The sequence below is a fragment of the Chiloscyllium plagiosum genome, chromosome 23 (genome assembly GCF_004010195.1).
Source record: "Chiloscyllium plagiosum isolate BGI_BamShark_2017 chromosome 23, ASM401019v2, whole genome shotgun sequence".
NCBI classification, from domain to species: Eukaryota; Metazoa; Chordata; class Chondrichthyes; order Orectolobiformes; family Hemiscylliidae; genus Chiloscyllium; species Chiloscyllium plagiosum.
Window position 1 is genome coordinate 51,510,245 of NC_057732.1, and position 20,044 is coordinate 51,530,288.

The window sequence follows — 20,044 nt, forward strand, 5'->3', positions numbered from 1 at the left end:
ACGTGCAAACTCCACACAGTCAGTCGCCTGAGGCGGGAATTGAACCCGGGTCTCAGGCGCTGTGAGGCAGCAGTGCTAACCACTGTGCCACCGTGCCACCCACAAATAACGGAGTGGTGTTTCATGGGGAGAGGTGTTTCGTGGGGAGAGGTGTTTCATGGGGAGAGGTGTTTCATGGAGAGTGGTGTTTCATGGGGAGAGGTATTTCATGGGGAGTGGCATTTCATGAGGAGATGTGTTTCATGTGGAGTGTCGTTTCATGAGAGGTGTTTCATGGGGAGAGGTGTTTCATGGGGAGTGGCCTTTCATGGGGAGAGGTGTTTCATGGGGAGTGGCGTTTCATGGGGAGAGATGTTTCATGGGGAGTCGCGTTCGAGGGGAGTGGCGTTTCATGAGGAGTGGTATTTCATGGGGAGTGGTCTCTCCAGTCCTCTGATTTCTGCTGTTCGATGAAGACCTTCCGTTATTGAGTCTGGCTCAGAGTGTTTTTGAGATAGCAGTGCTGATCTGAGCCTAGGACAATGTGCCATAGTAGGAAGTACCTGAAAGCAGGCTGCCCTTTGTGTGATGGTTCAGTTCAGTTTGAATCCATTGCTCTGTTTTGAGAGGTCAGGTTTGATGAGCTCCAGATTGTTGGCGTTGAAGAGTGTGATGCTGGAAAAGCACTGCCGCTCAGGCAGTACCCTTCATCAGGAATCAGGAATTTCTAGATTGTTGGAACCTAACCTACATCTTGTGCAGTGCAACAGGATCTCAAGATGAAAATAAACGGTTCACAGGATTATGACTAGTTATGCATAAGTGAGGAGTGCAGATACTGGAGATGAAGGGCTTTTTCCAAAACATCGATTTTCCTGCTCCTCGGGTGCTGTCTGACCTGCTGTGCTTTTCCAGCACCACTCTAATCTAGACTCTGACTAGTTGTGAGTAGTTTATTATGGCATTGCACCTACTCTAATTATTGACTGCATCTTAGGCATTAACAGCATGGAAAGAGGCCATTCAGCCCTATGTGTCTGTGCTGGACAGCAAAGCTCTGACTACAATAGTCCCACTTTCCAGTTTTTAGCCCATAGCCCTGGTGGACTGACTAAAAATATCACAATAAATATCACAAAAATAGACTGTCATGTCATTACTGTGCTGTGGAAGCACAAATTTGCTGCCATTTTTCCTACATTTTCACAGCCAGTACACTTCCGAAGTACACAATTGGCTGTTCAGTCAATGGTCTGAATCTTTCTTTTTCACACATGGATCCCCGCCTTTTTATCTCCCTCTGTTTCTCAGTCCATGCCCAGTACCATTTCCCTCACCACCGTGGTTTAACCCTTTCGTAGGCCCCCATCTGTGGGTTCCAAGTCATGACACTTAACATTTGACTCTCATCGGGGCAAATAGCCATGAAACAGGGAAGAAGGGTCCGCTCCAGAGTAAAGGTTTGTAGAAGTCATGTGACTAGCCATCATGTCATTTGTTTATCACGTGAGCAAAACCCCAGTAATTGCCCAGGCCAGGTCCCGGCACCGAAAATCATCTCAATCAGAAAACCAACAGTGTGAAGGAAAGTGTGACCTGGATCATGATTGTGTGAGGTAAAGGTTGGCGAACATCATTATGTGTGATACCTTGAGGGTCGTGCTCCCCACCGTCTGAGAGCCACGGGGATCCATTTAGAATGATAACTTCTGAAGTGAGATTTCATTTTATGTGCCTTTCTTTACACGTCATTCCAGTTTTTTCTTTCTACACGTCATTCGAGCCGAATTTTGAAAACAGCAACTACTCTCCCTCCCCAATACCTACCCCCAACCTTTCTCACTAATCAATTCTCGAAGGCAGCAGCTTAGTATTTGTTAGCTTGGTATGACTTTCATTTCCAGTTCTTTGAGGGCATAGGGTTCTCTCTGGTAGCTGCTTGTTAGTTTGACAGCTATTCAGTGAGCTGATGTATCTGAAGTGAAGTCAGTGTCTGATCCAACAGCTACTAAGAAAATAGTGAATTGAAGCAAACTCCTAACTGCAGTGAGCAGAAGAAAACCATTTCTTTTTTATTCATTCACAGGATGGGGACAGGATTCCTAATTGCTTGTACTCAGTATTTAATTGAGTAGAGGCATGGAACAGGAAGTAAAGAATGAATGGTGGTCACTCTTTGTGATAGTCTGAAGGAGTGATAGAGAGTCAGGAGTTACTGTACCTCCCCCATTATATTTCCATTTAATGTCATTGAGGTGAAACTCATTGGAGTTTACCATAGACCACTGAAGGTGGCAGCACAGGTAAATACGTAGTGAGAAAAAGGGCCTATGGCGTGCTTGCCTTCATTGGGACGGGCATTGAGTATATGGACAGACAAGTTATGCTGCAGCTTTATAAAACTTTAGTTAGGCAACACTTGAAATATTGTGTACAGTTTTGGTCAGCACACTATCAGAAGGATGTGGATGCTTTGGAGAGGGTACAGAAAAGGTTTACCAGGTTGTTGCCTGGTATGGGGGATTTTTGCGATGTCGAAAGGTTGGATAGACTGAGTTTGTTTTCACTGGAATGCAGGAGGTTGATGGGCAACCTGATGGAAGTTCATAAGATTGTGAATGGCCAGGAGAGAGTGGGAAGTATGAGGCTTTTGCCCAGGGTGCAGGGGTCAATTACTAGGGTAGACAGGTTCAAGGTGCGAGAGAGGGGAAGTTTAAAAGAGATGTGCGAGGCAGGTTTTTCCCACAAAGGGTGGTGAGTGCCTGGAACATGCTGCCAGAGGAAGTGGTGGAAGCAGACACAATAGCAGCATTCAAGAAGCTCCTGGACAAATACAGGAATATGAAGGGAATAGAGGGATATGGATCCTGCAAGTGAAGGCAGTTTTAGTATGGAAGGGCAAAATGTGTCAGCACAGGCTTGGAGGGCCGAAGGGCCTGTTCCTGTGCTGTATTGGTCTTTGTTCTTTGTATGCAATGGCTGCTGACTCACCAGACCCTGTTTTACACAGTTAAAAATCACACAACACCAGGTTATAGTCCAACAGGTTTAATTGGAAGCACACTAGCTTTCACTAGCTATAATTACACAATTATACAAAATAAGAACCTTGCTCCTCTGTTCTCATCATTGTGGGTTTGAGTTCAGATTGTGTATTTAGTTATGATTGATAGTGGCTATGGGAGGTTTAGCTGCCAGTAACATTCATTCTTTACTCATGTTCCTTTTTTTTATTAAAGTCTCCAAACAATATACAAGTAAAGGCGTGGTATGAGGTTTCACCTAGAACCGTCTTTCAGTTTCTCCGCTGTCATGTGATTTTGCAACTTTGGAGATAACTCCAACCCCATCCACCTGGGCCACAATAGGATAGATCCAGGAACATTCTCGATGGTCTGAAGTTAAATACAATGGATCTCCAAAGAGATTTGGAGGTTCAGGTGCACGGATCTTTAAAATGCCACAAACAGGTGCAGAAAATAATCAAAAAAGCGAATGGAAATACTGGCCTTTATATCTAGAGAACTGGAGAATACAAGGATGCAGAAGTTATGCAGCAGATATACAGAACCCTGGTTAGATCCTACTTAGAGACTGTGAGCAAATCTGGGGCCCACACCTTAGGAAGGATAGATTGGACAGAGTACAACATAGATTTACAAGAATGAAACCTGGACTTCAGGGGTTAATTTACAAGGAGAGGTTATACAAATCAGTCCTGTTTTCTCCAGGATTTAGAAGGTTAAAGGATAATCTGATTGAAGCCTTCAAGGTTTTAACTGGAAAAGACAATAAAACAACAAATAACTGATGGATGCTGGAAATCAGAAACAAAAAACAGAAATTGCTGGAGGAACTCAGCAGGTCTGGTAACATCAGTGGAGAGGAAGCAGAGTTAACGTTTCGGGTCGGGGGAGCAGCAAGTCTCCCAGGAATGGCTACCTTAAAGAGGTTCTGATCCTCTCTCTGCCAGGATTTCTGTTCTATTCAGCATGTGTACCAGTCCCTTCCTAAACTAGCAGTCAGTCTGAAGAAGGGGCACTGCTCCTGAAGCGTTCACTTTGATTTCTGTCCACAGAAGCTGCTACACCAGAAAAAGATAAACTATTTCCATTGTTGAGACATTCTAGCACTAGGAGTTATCATCTGAGAATGAGGGCCAGACCATTCAGGACAGATGTTAGGAACTGCTTCTACACACACCGGCTGGTAAATGCTCGATCAGTTGTTAATTTTAAGCCTGAAATAGATACATTTTTGACGATAATATGGGAGAGGGGTCAAAGGCAGATATTTGAAGTTAGGCCACAGATCAGCCATGATCTCATTGAATGGTGGAATTAGCTCAAGAAGCTGAATGGCCTCCTCCTATTCCTATGTTCTGCCTGTCTCCGAAGACTGCATTAGCATTAACCCTTTACGCTACAATGATTCATCCGGCAAACGGATTGGTCATTGTATCGACACATTGACACAGTCAGTTGTTACGATGTGGAGGGGGCACTGGTTGGGAGGACGTTGAAAGCAGGCTCAGTGACAATCTGTAATCAGAGAGTTAGATACGTGCTTGAAAAGCTAAGGTGTGGAGGGCCACGGGAGCTGGGGGATGGAAGATAGAACAAGTTGCACTGAGACTAAGTGATGGCTCTGTCAAAGGGCTGGCACAGGTTAAATGGGACAAATGGCCTTCTTCTGTGCTGCACAATCCACACGGGTATGAGAAACTGGGAGCCAGATCCTGTTCCCAGCTGCAATCCAGGCACAAGCCGGTAGTTCACTGGATCAGAAAACAGACTGAACATTAACCACTTCTTCCTCCCTCTTTCCCGAACCTTGTTTGGAGCCACAGCTGCAGAAAAGGGAAAGAAAGATTGGAAACCGTTAATAAGAGCAGACAAGCAAGAGGAAAAAAAATGTCAATTTTCACTCCTTTGAAAACAATTAGGTTAGAGTCTGTTCTTAAAAGGAAGAGAGTGTGAAAAGCAGTGTGGTACAGCTGGACCCCAGTGACTGGGGCTGACAGTAATTGTTTGTACGTGAAGCTTTTGGGGGTGTTTCTGAGGACCTTAAGCTACAGTTATATAAGCTGCAAATCCTGTTCATTAGAATTCATAAATTTAGTTTCTGCTGAAGCAATTTTCAGGCACTTGGCCTGAAATTGGTGATAAAAACAACCTTCCGGCTCTTGGTAAGGGTCATTAGAATGGGTGTTGCAATTACAATTGCTCTGATTTAAAATGAATTGGCACTCTTGAGCTCTTGACTCCTGATGAAGGGCTTATGCCTGAAACGTCAACTCTCCTGCTTCTCGGATGCTGCCCGACCTGATGTGCTTTTCCAGCACCACACTCACGACTCTTAAGTTGTCTGGTTTCCTTCCTAAATTGATGAAAGGACATAGCGTACTGCAGTGCAGACGTTTGCTCAGTAGAGGGGGATAGTGTGCAGGGTTTGAAAGAAACACTAAGTAAAAACTGAAAAACTGCAGATGATAAAAAGCAGAAATTGCTGGAAAAGCTCAGCAGGTCTGGCAGCATCTGTGGAGAGAAATCAGAGTTAACATTTCAGGTTGAGGGACCTTTCCTTAAAACGTTCTAAAGAAGGGTCCCTCAACCCGAAACATTAAGTCTGATTTCTGCCCATGGGTGGGACATTTGAGCAACTGTTGGACAAGCACATGGTTAGCTGTAAATTGAGGGATGTGTGGGTTAGGTTGATCTTAGATTAAGATAAATGCTCGGGACAACATGTTGGGCCGAAGGGCCTGTACTGGTCTATGTTCTAGATGCTGCCAGACCTGCTGAGTTTTTTCCAGCAACTTCTATTTTTGTTGCTTGAGAAACACTCTTGCATATTGGGAAGGCTACACTAACTTTGAAGACTTGCAATATTTTGGGAGCAGCATTCACCTGAAAATCGCTGTCACATTAGCTGGTATTGTCACCCACTAGTCCCCTCAGATCCCCCTCTCTCCCCTCCTAAGCAACACATTGTCTGTTCATAAATCCTTCTGTGCAGCACAGAAGGAAGCCATTCAGGCCATCATGTCTCTGCTAGCTCTTCAAAAGAATAATCATGCTGAATCTCTCACACTCTAAATTGCTCATTCACACATACCTGCGCAAGTGATATGGGCTGTAAAGGTGGTAGGACTGTATTCCCTTTTCTCATTTCCTATTGAATGACAAGTGTTTTTCAGAGAAATATTTTAAGCAACTGAGAGCTGCAATTCAAGAACAGACACTAGACACAAAAAAAGTTTTTCTCACAAGTTTAAGAAAAAGTCTATTTTTTTCTTCTCAAATGTAATGACAACAGCACCCACACAGATGAGCATGCGAGACAAACCCAAAAAGAAATGATCATTACAAAAGAAGTAACATGCACTTAGGTTGTCAAATTATCTGTTTTTCAAATTATCTGATAAGGTAGGATATCTGTTTATATGTCTCCAAGGATTCACTGCCTGTTGGAATTTTCATGGACTGTGTACCTCCATCCCATTTAGACTGTGGACTACATAGCATGGCAAATAAAAAGGGTTTTTTTTTTAGGTTCAATCAGGGTCCTTGCTTTAGATTTTAAAAAATGTCCTTTTAAAAAGTATAATAGAGTAATAGAATCATAAAGTCATCCAGCATGGAAACAGGCCCTTCGGCCCAACCTGTCCATGCTGACCAGGTTTCCCAAACGTAACGAATCCCACCTGCCTGTGCTTGGCCCATATCCCTCTAAATCTTTCCTAGTCATGCACCCATCCAAATATTTTTTAAAGTTTGTGATTGTACCAGCCTTGACCACTTCCTCGGGCAACTCAGGCGCACACTATTTTCTGTGTGAAAATATTGCCCCTCAAGCCCCTTTTAAATCTTTCCCCTCTCACTTTAAACCCTATGCCCTCTAGTTTTGGACTCCCCTACCCTAGGGAAAAGACCTTGCCTATTCACCCTATCCATACCCTCATGATATTATAAACCTCTATATCATCACCCCTCAGCTTCCAATGCTGCAGTGTAAAAAGTCCCAGCCTATCCAGCCTCTCCCTATAGCTCAAACCCTCCATTCCCAGCAGATGGCAGCTTCGTAACAGGAGGGCCCTGCTTTGGGTGCAATCTCTCAGTTAATCCTGACGAATGATGTTATAAAAAAATTAAATCCATTCTTCCCTTTTGATGATAGACCTGTACGCTTCCCAAGTTTTCTGTAGCAGATTTCTATGGAATACAACTGTTTGTTTTCCCTGTTAGATAATTTCAGACACATAAAGTCAATGTTTCCAATTCCCTTTTTTGAACGCAGTGGAAATGGTTGTCAGATTCTAAGCTGTTGCCAGTTACGAAGCGCCTGAGGCATTTTCACGTGAGCAATACCTATGTTGGGACCAAAGTACAAAAGACAAGATAAAGCCATCAGGTTGTAAGTGTCAGTGTGACTGTGATGTACAAACATTGAGAATTGATCAGCTGCTCAGTCCACCTCGTGATCATATACTTGGAGGTTGTGACTCCGCTTAATTCACTTTGTAGCCAGAATCTCAAATCAAATTAATGTTGTTGTGGTGTTCTTTAAGGGCACCAACCCTTTTCCATCCATGTGCTGTAGGAAGACCCACTTATTTAATGCATAGGCCATTCAACCTTTAGCATCAATACTGGAGTTTGATTTCTACCTACATTTCCCTCCACTTTATCATCATGCACAGATGTTATTCAAATACTTTTAAAAAAAGATTTTTGCACCCATATAAATATATCTTGAAGTTTTGAACAATGTGATATGCAGACAAAGCTGGGGTAATATGAGAAAAAGCATTGTAACACTGAGTAGTTATTTTTCCCTTTCTTCATTGAAAGGACATGGGCATCACTGAGTAGGTCAGTATCTATTGCCTATCACTAATTACCCAGAGGACAGTTAGGTATCAATCACATTGCTGTGGGTCTGGAGATGCATGTAGACCAGACCAGGGTAAGGACGGCAGATTTCCCATTTGCTGAAGGACATTAGTGAACCAGATGGGTTTTTCCAACAATGGATTCATGGTCATCATTAGACTCTTAACTCCAGATTTTTAAAATTGAACTCAAATTCCACCATCTGTCATGGGATGTGAACCCAGGTCCCTAGCACATTACCTGGATATCTGGATCAATAGTCTAGTGATAATACCAATGGGCCATTGCCTCTGTGATCTGGAATCAAGTCTGGAAGTTAGGGTCTGGAATGCACTGCCTATAAATGTTTGGTGAGGTAGGTTCAATTGAGGCATTCAAGAGGGGCATTGGATGGTTATTTGGATAGAAAGGTTAAGTGGCATATGGGGAATAGGCAGAACTGGGTAATAGAACATGATGGGCCAAATGGCCTCCTTCTGCACTGTAGCAGTTCTATAACTCTGTGACACTTTGCTAAGGAAAAGGCTCTAAATACAACAGCAACAATGTTGCACCTGCAAAGAGCAGGGCATTCAGACGGAGTCTACTGTCTGGCGGGCTGTCAGATGTTATTCGGCTGGAATCAGACTTTTGCATTTTGAACTCATTGAGAGAGAATTCGAGACTTGCCTGAGAAGCAACAACCATTCCTCCCTCTTCCTGTCTTTGCAATTCCTCTAAGAGTGTGTGTGAGTGAAAAACCCACTGAATCTCATCTTTACCACTCATGGGGTGGTTCATTTAAGATAGCAATGAGGAGGCATTTCTTCACCCTACCAGTAGTAAATCTCTGGAATTCTTTTCTGCAGAAGGTTGTTGACACTGGATTGTGAAGTATAATCAAGACTGAGGTAAACAGATTTTTAATCAGGAAGGAAATCAAAGGTTAAGGAGAGCAGACAGGAAAGTTGAGTTGAGGATTATCATATAATCCACAATCCCACTGAATGGAGGAGTACATTCAATGGGCTGAATGGCCTACATCTGCTCCTATATCGTATTGTCTTGTGGAGTCACACGAGTACAGGCAGCATTTGTGTGTGAGCACACAAAATAACTTTGGAATCAGAACATCATTTGGGGCAAATGTGGCTTCTCTTTTTATTCACGAGTTTAACAATAACTTGGCCAGAGTACTTCGGAATAGCACTCTGCAGGGTTTTCATTTTCTTTATTTCTCCCTGGACCTGAGTGTGTGTTTTACAAAATAATAGTCATATATATTTGCACAATGCAGGCTGTTTGTCATTAGTCTCATTGTTTGTGTGAGTTTATTTTTGGAAGTAAGCCAGTTGTTGATTAAAGAAACTCATTGTTGATTAAAGAAACCTGGATGAATTGATGCTAACAATGAATCTGACATAGTCTGAAACTGATGGAGTTGGCCATATCACCAACCTGGGTCAATATAAAATTTGTTGAGTCCAGTAGAGGAACAGGCCGAGAAAGGGAAACTTAAAGAAAAGGACATTTTTACAGTGTTTGTGGCTGGGATCTGGATGCTTTACCTGAGAGTGTGATAGCGGCGGATTATAAAGATATGAATTAAAAGCAGGAGACGGCCACTCGGCCTGTCAAGCCTGTTCTGTAATTCAACAAAATCTTCTCCAATCTGCATATTCCCAGCTCATTCCCGATAACCATTCACCCTATCGCTTATCAGGAATCCATCTACCTCTTTCTGAAGAAAAAGAAACAGACTCAAAACATCAATTTTGTCCCTGTCTCTCTTCTTTCTCCACAGATGCTGCCAGACCTGCTGAGTTTCTCCAGCAATTCTCTGTTTTCATTACTTGCCTTAAAAGTGTATCCTCTTCCTTCACTACCTTTTGAGGAAGAGAGTTCCAGACTCTCAACTCTCCATGAGAAAAGTCTCTATGTATTGATTTTCACACAGTCACAGAGGGCTGAATCACAGGGGAAGACCCTTTGGCCCATCATGCCCATGACAGTCAAAACCAACAACCTAACCATCATCTCGTTTCCCAACACTTGTTTCATAGCCTTGGCATTGCAAGTGCACCTCGTCAATGTGATGGGGGGGTTCCTGCCTCCCTCACCCTTATAGGCAGTAACTTCCAGATTCCCCACCAGCCCATGAGTGAAAAAGATTTTCTCATATCCCGTCTAAACCTCCTGCCCCTTTCCTTAAATCCACAACCCCAGTCATTGATGCCTGCACCCTTCTTATCTGTCCTATCTATGTCTTTCATAATTTTAACCATCTCAATCTCGTCCCCCTCTCAGTCTCCTCTGCTGTAAGGAAAGCAACCCCAGTCTGTCCAATCCCTCTCCATCACGCAAACTCTCCAACCCAGGCAACATTCTAGTAAATCTCCTCTGCACCTTCTCTAGTGCTGTCGCAGAATCCCAACAGTGCGGAAACAGGCCATTTGGCCCAACAAGTCAACGCTAACTCTCCCAAGCACATCCCATCCAGATTCATCCCCCTACCTTATCACTGTAACCCTGCATTTCCCATGGCAAACCTACACATTTCTGGACACTACGGGGCAATTTAGCATGGCCAATCCACCCTATTCTGCACATCCCTGGACATTAACGGACAATTTAGCATGGCCAATCCACCCTATTCTGCACATCCCTGGACATTGGCCGTGCTAAATTGTCCGTTAATGTCCAGGGATGTGCAGAATAGGGTGGATTGGCCGTGCTAAATTGTCCGTTAATCCACCCTAAGCTACACATCCCTGGGTACTATGGGACAATTTAGCACGGCCAATCCACCCAAACCTACACATCGCTGGACACTATGGGATAATTTAGCATGGCAAATCCACCCTAACCTACACATCGCTGGACACTATGGGATAATTTAGCATGGCAAATCCACCCTAACCTACACATCGCTGGACACTATGGGACAATTTAGCACGGCCAATCCACCCTAACCTACGCAAAGCTGGACACTGTGGGACAATTTAGCATGGCCAATCCACCCAAACCTACACATTGCTGGACACTATGGGACAATTTAGCATGGCCAATCCACCCTAACCTGCAAACCTGCACATCGCTGGACACTATGGGACAATTTAGCACAGCCAATCCACCCTAACCTGCACATCCCTCCTAGAATGTGGATTCCAGAATTCCTGATGTTAACGTGAGTCACCGTGTATTTTTTTACAGAGAGCCCTGATTTGGGTTCTCATCCAAGAGGACACAACCTTTCCACAGCCACTCTGTCAGGACCCAATCAATCTTAACCCTGTCAGGATTCACTTGCTCCTTTTGAGAATTGGACATGTGTCTGAACAGGAGAAATTTGCAGGTTTAATGGGCACTGGCTTCTTGCAGAAGGGCAGCATGGAATTGGTAGGTTGACTGGCTCTCTTTGATGCTGCAACCATTCTGTGATTCGATAGTATTAACGATGTGGATCATGTTGTCACAGATATGGATTTAGAATATTTGCAAAACAGTGAATCCAGAATGAAGTAGCAATTACATACATAAACTGAGAATTTTACAGAAGAAACAATAGTTTGGTTTAATCCTAGTATCTTATATACTCGTGTAAAAGTGAAAGTTTTAAACCTTTTTTTAAGGTTAAATTTATGGGGTTGACTATTACATAAAGCCTACTTTTGAGGGGCTGAAATTAATGCTATAGTCCACAATACCATATCATTAGCAGAAGCCCAATAAATCCCTAAATGAATAAAGAAAAAAACACAATAAATTATGGTAAGCTGAGCTGTGCAGAAAGGGAAGTTGTCACTTGACTCTGACCTGAAGCATCTTAAATCTTTGTGACAAATTGTTGTGAATTGTATATCAAAATACATGATAGCATGAAAAAAAGATTCATTTCCCCATCATAGCACTTATGTACAAGATAATACCTTGACTCGCAAATGTTGATCTGTTATCTCTGAAGAACTAGGGTCAACATTTAGACGAGATAGATGGAAAATTCCAGATTTTTTTACTTTACATGCAATCGACATTTACTCGAGTTTAGACAGTACTCCCACCATTTGTGAGTGAGGCGAACTCAGAGTTAAGAAATGCAGAAAGTGCTGGCGAAACTTAACACGTGTTCGAGCAAAGAGAATCGCGTTTAGGGCAAAAGCCCTCTTATGCCAGAAACATCAACTCTCCTGCTCCTCGGATGCTGCCTGACCTGCTATCCTTTTCCAGCACCACACTCTTGACTCTGAACTCCAGCATTTGCAGTCCTCACTTTCTCCTTTGTGCAAAGAGAGCTAATCCTTTAAATCCGTCTCACCTTGTTTAAACTTTCCCCTGGTTGAGATTTGTCGGTTAGGTTTTCTGCTTTTTATTGGCTGTTTAGATTTTCTGCCAGTTGTTATATTTTGGACACTTGCGGTCCTCGCTCCCAGATCTGCATCAAATCTTCATTTAGTTTGAGGATGCAGTGAAAACCACTAGCTGCTCTGCATCGCTGCCCCAGCTCAGGCTTTCTACCCTGTTGACTTAATTCTCCTTTTGTTTTTGAAGGCACAAAAAAGCACACGGCCTCAGATTAACTTGTGACATGATGCTGATCCGACCTTAAGGTAGCTTCATGCTGCACACAACTGATTAGGCCAATGAATAGGCCTGCACCACTTGATGTCTGACAGCGTCTATAAGAAGCAGATGCGGCGGTCGACTCCAGAGGCAGCTTGCTGGTTGTAGTGAACTGCAGGGAAGTTTGAAGGAGCAGAGGGTGAGGTGATCAGGAGGGCTGAGGGTTGGAAACGAGCAGCAGCAGCCGGCCAAACTAGTTCATTGTGCTGCTGTTTTGGTCTCCTTACCTGAGGAAGGCTGTTCCGGCGATCGAGGAAGTCAGTGAAGATTTACCAAAACACAACTCGCGGGATGGCAGGACTGCCAGGGGGAGCCTGTGATCCCACCTGCCACAGAGAAAAACAATTGAGGCCAAAGCGTTGAGTGTTTTCACCAAGGAGTTTGGTATAATTCTTAGAGCTAAAGGGATAAAAGGTTGTGGGGAGAAAGCAGGACTGAGTCAGATGAACATCATCATATTGAAAGGCAGAGCAGGCTCAAAAGGCCGAATGGCCTGCTCCAGCTCCACGTTTTGTTGTTTCTATGCCTTCTCTTCACTGGTGACTTCTTGCAGTTTGAAGAGTTCCCAATGCTGGTGGAAGCTGCTCAGATACAAGAGCTACCTGCCATAGGTATGGCTGGCAGAGCTCACAGATGGGAGGATCATCATATTGAAAGGCAGAGCAGGCTCAAAAGGCCGAATGGCCTGCTCCAGCTCCACGTTTTGTTGTTTCTATGCCTTCTCTTCACTGGTGACTTCCTGCAGTTTGAAGAGTTCCCAATGCTGGTGGAAGCTGCTCAGATACAACAGCTACCTGCCGTAGGTATGGCTGGCAGAGCTCACAGATGGGAGGTCCTCCCATTCCATTACCTCCCCCAAGTGTAATACTTCAACTCGAAGCAGAGAAATGCTTTGGCATGGAAAAGACAACGTGGACATTGGACCTTGGCACAGCGTCTCGCTTAGCCTTGAGTGATTGACTGATAGTTAAACAATGGAGCAAAAAATAGAAATTCCTGGAGAAACTCAACAGGTCTGGCAGCACCTGAGGAGAGAAAGCAGAGTTAACATTTCAGGTCCTGTGACCATTCTTCAGATCTGTCTTAATAGAGATGGAGAGTGTGGCGACACACAACATTCTGTGTGGGTCTCAGAATGCAATGAGAACAGCTCTCTGAGGGGCATTGTACATGACAGAGATACCTGTGCTCCCTGGTGAATGTGAAACACAAAGGCTGAATCCACATGGGGGCAAGTCTGTTCGAGAGGCAGAAGCTGAGATGCAGCTGTGGAAGTGAGAAACGTTTCAAACATCGAGAGCAGGAACAAAAGTAATGACAGTGAGCAGGAAGGAAGATGAGAATGGAAATTCTGTTGGAGCCAGCAGCAGACCTTCTTCAGGGTGAGCGTCTCTGGAACAGATGGTACAGCAAGTTAAACATTAAAGTAATACAGAGAACTATGGATGCTGGAAACGTGAAACAATTCAGAAATTGCTGGAGAAGCTCAGCAGATCTGACAGCATCCATGAACAGAGAAGCACAGTCAATGTTTCAAATCCAGTGACCCTTCTTCAGAATATGTTTTGCATTAAACAATGGTGTCGATGTAGAATGAAACCCCCTCCTCCCTCCCCTTTCCCAGCCTGCCCATGCTAATATCATTTCTTTCTCCCTCCTCCCAATTCAAGGGACATTGGGGTCAAGGGTTAAGGGGTCAGACAAGAAAGTGGAGACAAAGCTACAGCCAGATTTTATCGACAGGCTGAGCAATCTCGAAGGGCCAAATGGCTTTCTCATAGAATCAGAGGGTAATACGCCACAGAAACTGACCCTTCGGCCCAAACCAGTCCATGCTGACCCTGGTGCCCACTCAGCTAGTTCCAATCGCCCACATTTGGTCCATATCCCTCTAAACCCTTCCCATTCATCTACCTACCTCAATGTTTTCTAAATGTTGCTCTTGTACCTGCCTCAACCATTTCCTCTGGCAGCCCATTCCATATCCGTACCTCTCTCTGCGTGAAGAAGTTGCCCCTCAGGTCCTTCTGAACTCCTTCCCCTCTCACCCTAAACCTACGCCCTCTAGTTTTCAATTCCCCATCCCTGGGGACTAACACCATAGGCATTCATCCTATCTATGCCCCTCATGATTGTAAATCCTCAATAAGGTCACCCCTCATTCTTCTATGTTCCCAGGAATAAAGTCCTATCCGAGCCAACCTCTCCCTAAAATGCAGGCCTACTAGCCCTGGCAACATCCTCATAGACCTTGTTTGCACTCTTTCCAGTTTAACTATGTCTTTCCTATAACAGGGTGACTAAAGTTGTGCGCAATACTCCAAGTGCAGCCTCAACAATGACTTACACAACTGTAACATAATGCCCCAGCTCCTATACTCAGCAGATCTGATGAAGGCCTTGGCTGATGAAGGCCAGCATGCTAAATGCCTTCTTCAAAATCTTGTGCTCAGGAAGCAATTCAGGCAAGGTTCCCAGTCCCTAAAATATCAAACTACAGAGTTCACATCGGCATCTTGCTCTTCATCTCAGTACAAACTGAGTAGTATTTCCGAGCCACCACTTTGCAAATCACTTGATGTGTAATTTTGAGCTGTAGGTATTTCAAAACTTGTCTCAAGAGAAGTAACAAGAGATAGTGTTCTAATTCAAAAGCAGCGTGCTGGAAATCTGAAATAAACTCAGAAAAACTCGGAAATCCCAGGTCTGGCAGCATCAGTGGACTGAGAATCAGGATTAATATTTTAGCGCCTGTGTTACTTGTTTTAGAATGTTTTCTACAGTCTTTAGAAAACACACACAAAGTTATTTTTTGTAGGTGGATGATGCTATACGGTCCACGGGTTTTTATACTGAGTGTCTGTGTCTGGTTCTCAGGATGGATTATCATGAAAGGAATGGAAATTGAAGTTACACAGACCATCGGAACAGAGGGCAGCCATTCAGCCCCTCAAGCTTGTTCCTCCATTCAATAGGAAACTAAGGCAGCACGGTGGCTCAGTGGTTAGCATTGCTGCCTCACAGCACCAGGAACCTGGGTTTTATTCCACCCGTAGGCAGCTGTCTATATGGAGTTTGCACATTCTCCCTGCGTCTGCATAGGTTTCCTCCCACAGTCCAAAGATATGCAGGCTGGATGGGTTAGCCATGGGGGATGTAGGGTTACAGGGACAGGGTGAGCCTGGTTAGGATGCTCTTTGGAGGGTCAGTGTGGACTTGATGGGCCAAATGCCTGACTCTATAGGGTAGGGATTTGAAGATAAATAGCTCATCCAACATTCCTCACAGGGGGAAAGTGAGGACTGCAGATGCTGGAGATCAGAATTGAGAGTGTGTTGCTGGAATAGCACAGCCAGTCAGGCAGCATCCGAGGAGCAGGAGATGAAGGGCTTATGCCCGAAACTTCGATTCTCCTGCTGCTCAGATGCTGCCTGACTAGTTGTGCTTTTCCAGCACCACACTCTTGACCCCAACATTCCTCACGTCCACTTTCCAGTTCTTTCCCCGTAAGCCGTGATTCCCAGACTGAACAAGAATCTAGTATGCAACAGGATATATACACACGGGCATATCGAAATAATAATGGGAGAGGAAGTAAAATTCATAAATGGATGTTGTATTTTGGTCTTGAGAAATCTGCTCCTTCCATGACGCTGTGAGAGTCTGTCGTGCTGTGAAGGGCCACATTGCTGGATCTTTGTAATGAGGGTTTGAAGGCTTTACTAATGACAGTCTCAAAAGTTTATTAATGCCGTGTCATGGCCGTGCATGCTGATACACCTCTCTGTGTTCTGTTAAAATCACATTTATCACTTGGTGCCCTACTCTAACTGTGACCTCCCATTGGAGCTCAAGTTAATGGAAATATTTTCCTCCCTTGATCTTCCCTTACTTTAAAATATCGAAGCTTTTAAAACCCATGCTCAATATCAGCTGGTAACTCATAGAATCCGCACAGTCCAAAAAGCGGCCATTCAGCCCACTGAATCTGTGCCCACCCTCCTAAGAGCATCCCACCGCCAATCTTCTGCCTGATTGCTGGCTCTCTCTCTGCCACTGTACCCACCTCCCACCATAGCTCCTGCTCTTCCACTCTCACTTTTACCTGCAACATCTTCCCTCACCCCACCCCCTCCTCCCCACTCCTCCACATCACTAGCTCCGGGTGCCCTCTGTGCTGTCAGCTCACTCACTCAGGACAACTCACCTGCACCAGCACTGACAGCTGTGCCAGCCACTTGCATGCCCCTTAATACCTCCTCCTCCCTCAATCCTGGAGGAAACAGCCCACAATGGGGCTGAAAGAGCCGGGGGGGATGAGGTTTGCCTGAGGCGTTACGAGGAGAGGAGACTCACCCTGACCAGCCCAGGAGGTGGTGAGGATTGCTGACACCTTGGCTAGCCTCCTGCCTGAACTCCATAACAAGGTGAGGCGGGAATATTGTGGGTTGGCTGAGGGGGTAAGTCACAAAGCAAAGGCAGCGATGCCGTAAGCACCCAGCTAGGGTCACGGTGAGGAAGCACAAAGAGAGTGATTGCTCAGAGAAGCTGCCAGGTCCAGCCTGTCAGCTTGGGGTCTGTGTCCTCACAGCAGGTTCTGCAGTGAGGGTTACCCCCCCCTCCCGCACCCCCGCACCCGAAGGCACAGTACTGATGCGCGGTAGCGTGGTTTGTGCGGTCAGAGATGTGCCATGGTGAATTGGAGAGACTGACAAGTGCTCGATGCCAAAGTCTGTGAGGTCACTGCCTCTGGGGTGTGCCCTGGGATACTGCTCTGAGATGGATGTCTGGAGGTGGAAGGGGGTGGTGTCCCCAGGTATGTGCTCCGGCGTCGGAAATCTAGTTCCAGCGAGGCAGGTGGATGAGAGGCTATGTATTGAAAAGGGGTAATCTGCACTCAGCAAGGTTATTGACGAGCAATAAACCTTGATAATAGGCATACCATCCCCCAGCGCAATTCTCGCTACAGGCTGTTCTGCAAAAATGTGACAGTTATGTTCCTCTGCAACCTTGCGCTGTGGAAAATTGTGCTCTGGGAAAACCACGATCGAAAATCGCGCTGTCAAAGATCACTATAGAAATCGCGTTGTAGAGGATCACTATAGAAAATTGCACTGTTGAGGATCAATGTACAAAATCCTGCTGTTGAAGATCACTATAGAAAATCATGCTGTCGGAGATCGCTGTGGAAAATCGTGCTGTCGGAGATCGCTATGGAAAATCGTGCTGTCGGAGATCGCTGTGGAAAATCATGCTGTCGGAGATCACTGTGGAAAATCATGCTGTCGGGGATCGCTGTGGAAAATCATGCTGTCAGAGATCGCTGTGGAAAATCATGCTGTCGGAGATTGCTGTGGAAAATCATGCTGTCGGAGATTGCTGTGGAAAATCATGCTGTCAGAGATCGCTGTGGAAAATCATGCTGTCGGAGATCGCTGTGGAAAATCATGCTGTCGGAGATCGCTGTGGAAAATCGTGCTGTAGAGGATCACTGTGGAAAAATCACACTGTCAAGGATTGCGGTATAAAATCGCACCGTAGGAGATCATTAATGGAAAATCGCGCTGTACAGAATCACCATAGAAAATTGCTCTACCTGTTCAGTTTGCGTTATCCAGACAGCATCCCCAATTCGTTAATCACATTACAGCCAATTCGTGTTAACAAAACGCACGTTATACCAGGATGACCTGTATATGGGACTCAGCTGGAAAATGCACTCTGTTGCCCTCAAAACTGAGAAAGGCTTTACACGGTTTCTCATGATTTTGCACCAAAGTCCATTCCGTTTGGGCCGCTGTAACATTCTGCCCACCACTTCTACAGAAATAAGTCAGGCAGTTTGTAATCGGTGACTGTAATTACACTATTGTTCTCTGCTCGAAGTGATGATTGTTAAATTTGCCGTGTGCAGCGTGCCTGTGTTGCAGATGTGAAGTTGAGATAGACAACCAGAAGGCATTCTGTGCAACGGAGAGGGGAGCAATGTACTAGGTTTCCACGTTTGGTGGATGAAACCACAATAATTTAAACAACCATTTGAGGCAAACAGCATGAATGTTGGATAGTGGAGAACCAGTAGATATGTTGTATTTGGATTTCCAGAAGATGTTGGACAGTTTTCCTCACAAAAGGCTACGTCATAACAAATGAGCCTGCAGTGTTAGAGGGAGTAGATTGGCATGGATAGGGAATTGGGCAGGAAACAGTGAGTGGGAATAACGGGTTCTTTCTCACGTTGGTGACCTGTGACCAGGCGGTTCCAAAGGGATCAGTGTTGGGATCAAATCTGTTTACAATATATATTAATGGCTTGAAGGAAGCGAGTGTACTGTTGCCAATTTTGCGGCAACATAAAAGTAGGTGAAAAGGCAAATTGTGAGAGTGATATAAGCAGCTTACAAAAATATATTGATGGGCTAACTAAGTGGGCAAAATGTTGGCAAACAGACTTTGAAGTATTTAAATGCAAAGTTGTTCATTTGGAAGGGAGAACAAAAGATCACAGCATTATTTAAATGGAGACAAACTTCAACACAAAGGGATTGGGGGACTTGTACATGAAACACTGAAAGCTAACACACAGGAGCAGCAGGTAATCAGGAAGGCGAATAGAATATTGGCCCTTATTTCAAGGGGGGTTGTAGTATACGAGCAGGGAACTGCACCAGGTGCTGGTGAGACCACGTCTGGAGTACTGGGAGCAGTTTTGGTTTCCTTATTTAAGGAAAGCTATCATTTCATTGGAGACAGGCAGCAGGCTGGAAGAACACAGCAAGCTAGGCAGTGTTAGGAGGTGGAGAAGTTGACGTTTCGAGTGTAACTAAAGAAGAGTCACACCCAAAATGTCGACTTCTCCACCCCCTGATGCTGCCTGCCTTGCTGTGTCCCTCTCCCTCCTGATGCTGCCTGCCTTGCTGTGTCCCTCTCCCTCCTGATGCTGCCTGCCTTGCTGTGTTCCTCTCCCTCCTGATGCTGCCTGCCTTGCTGTGTCCCTCTCTCTCCTGATGCTGCCTGCCTTGCTGTGTCCCTCTCCCTCCTGATGCTGCCTGCCTTGCTGTGTTCCTCTCCCTCCTGATGCTGCCTGCCTTGCTGTGTTCTTCCAGCCTCCTGTTTGTCTACTTTGGATTCCAGCATCTGCAGTTTTTTTGTCTCTCATCATTTTGGTGAAGGCAGTTCAGCAAAGGTTTGCTGGTATGATCCCCAGTATGGAGGGATTGTCTTTTGAGTAATGGCTAAACTACTCACTGGAGTTTAGATGAATGAGAGGTGATCTCATTGAATCATACAGAATTCTTAAGGGGCTTGACAGGATCAATGCTGAGGATGTTTCCCCTCATGGGAGAGGCTAGGAACAGAGGACATAATCTCAGAATAAAGGGGATGCCATTTTAAGACTGTGATGAGGAGGAAATTTCTCTCTCTGAGGATTGAGAGTCCATGGAACCCTTTGCCACAGAGAGCTGTGGGGAGAGAGTGCTTGTGTATATTTAAGGCTGAGATTGATAGATTCTTGATCAGTCGGGGAATCAAGGGTTAATGGGAAAAAGGCAGCAAAATGGATGAAAGGA

The 20,044-nt window shown here is 44.9% G+C and overlaps 1 protein-coding gene across 1 annotated transcript in view; it reads left to right on the forward strand.

The window, feature by feature from the left end:
- camk1da (calcium/calmodulin-dependent protein kinase 1Da) overlaps window positions 1-20,044 on the forward strand; it is a 438,515-nt gene that overhangs the window by 290,512 nt on the left and 127,959 nt on the right. The gene's annotated exons all lie outside the window — the stretch shown is intronic.